Below are 1611 nucleotides of genomic sequence, written 5' to 3' on the forward strand. Positions count from 1 at the left end.
TGAACTTTTCTTTCCAGATCCTGAGGAACTTGGTTCCTCTGAGCTGTCAGCTTCTAAATCACTCAGATCATCATCCTCATTTTCAACAGTACCAGGATTCTTTCCCTCTTCACTTGGTGGAACAACATAATAAACCCAAGATTTTCCAACCTTTTTGGCAAAGGTCTTCAGCTTTGAATATGTTCTACCATATTCATAGCCAAGTCCTTCTCCTCTATGTCTCAAAACATTATAAATTCTATTAGCAGCTTTGCTCTTCCCAAGATTGAGATGCACAAACTGTTGAAGAGCTATTTCCTGCTCATCAATAGGTTTGTGACAAACAGCACAACCCTTTTCAAAGTCATTCACTCTATTCAGAGTTTCTTGATATAGACCTTGAAAATGTTCTGCCTGTTCAGTCAGAGTGTTAAGCTTTTCTTGTAAAACTTTTTGTTTACTTAGCACTCTGAGATGTTTCTCAATGACCTTGTTAAGTGCAGTTATAAGTTGAGATTTAGAACAGTCAGAAAATACCTCATCTGTTACTTCTGAATCTGATTCTGATTCATCCTCTGAGTCTGCATCTGAGTCAGTTGAAGCCATTAGGGCTAGATTTGCCTCTTCCTCTTCCTCAACTTCTTCCTCAGATGATAGCTCTTCAAAAGTAGCCATCAGACACTTTTTCAATTTGCTCTTAAATTGTTGCTTCTTTGAGCTGTATCTCTTGCTTTTGTCTTTGGCAGACATTTCTGGACAGTCAGCAATAAAGTGTCCTGGCTTCTTACAATTGAAGCAGTTCTTCTGATCATCCTTTTTGCTGACAAAATTTCTGGAGCTGTTTCCTCTGAAGTTTCTTTTGTTAAACCTGTTCCATTGCTGAAACTTAGTGAATAAAGCAAACTCATCTTCACCCATTTCCTCCTCTTGACCATCTGCAGAAGATTCCTCTTCAATGTCAAGAAGCTGAGTCTTAAGAGCTTTAGAAGGAGTCCTAGTTGACTGTAAAGCCACAGACTTGGACTTCTTCTTAGCTTCTGAATCAGCGTTCAGAACCATCTCATGGCTTCTGAGATTGCTTATCAGAGCCTCAAGACTCAGAGTCTTGAGATTTTGAGTTTCTTCTATTGCAGTGACCTTAGGTCTCCAAGCAATAGGAAGACTTCTCAGAATCTTCTGAACATGGTCATAGGTGGAATAACTCCTCTTAAGAGCTTTAAGACCAGATACAAGGATTTGAAACCTTGTAAACATAGTCTCAATGCTTTCATCTTGTTGCATAGTGAATAGTTCATATTGCCTTATCAAGAGACTAGCCTTAGCCTCTTGAACCTTTTCATTACCATCATAGGTAGCACACATAGAGTCAAAGATAGATTTAGCAGTAGACTTGTCTTCTATTCTGACATAATCTTCATGTCTAATAGCACCAACAACAATGTCCTTTACTCTATGATGCTTAGTGTAGATTTTTAAGTTAGCTGGTGTGAGTAACTTTCTATGCTCCATGGACAATCTTCCATGTTCATTTAAGTTTTCAAAAGTTACTCCCAGCTCAACCAAATCCCACAACTCATGATCAATAGCAGTAATATTGCTATACAGTCTTTCCTTCCACCACTCAAATAATGA

The sequence above is a fragment of the Trifolium pratense genome, linkage group LG5 (assembly GCF_020283565.1).
Source record: "Trifolium pratense cultivar HEN17-A07 linkage group LG5, ARS_RC_1.1, whole genome shotgun sequence".
NCBI lineage: Eukaryota > Viridiplantae > Streptophyta > Magnoliopsida > Fabales > Fabaceae > Trifolium > Trifolium pratense.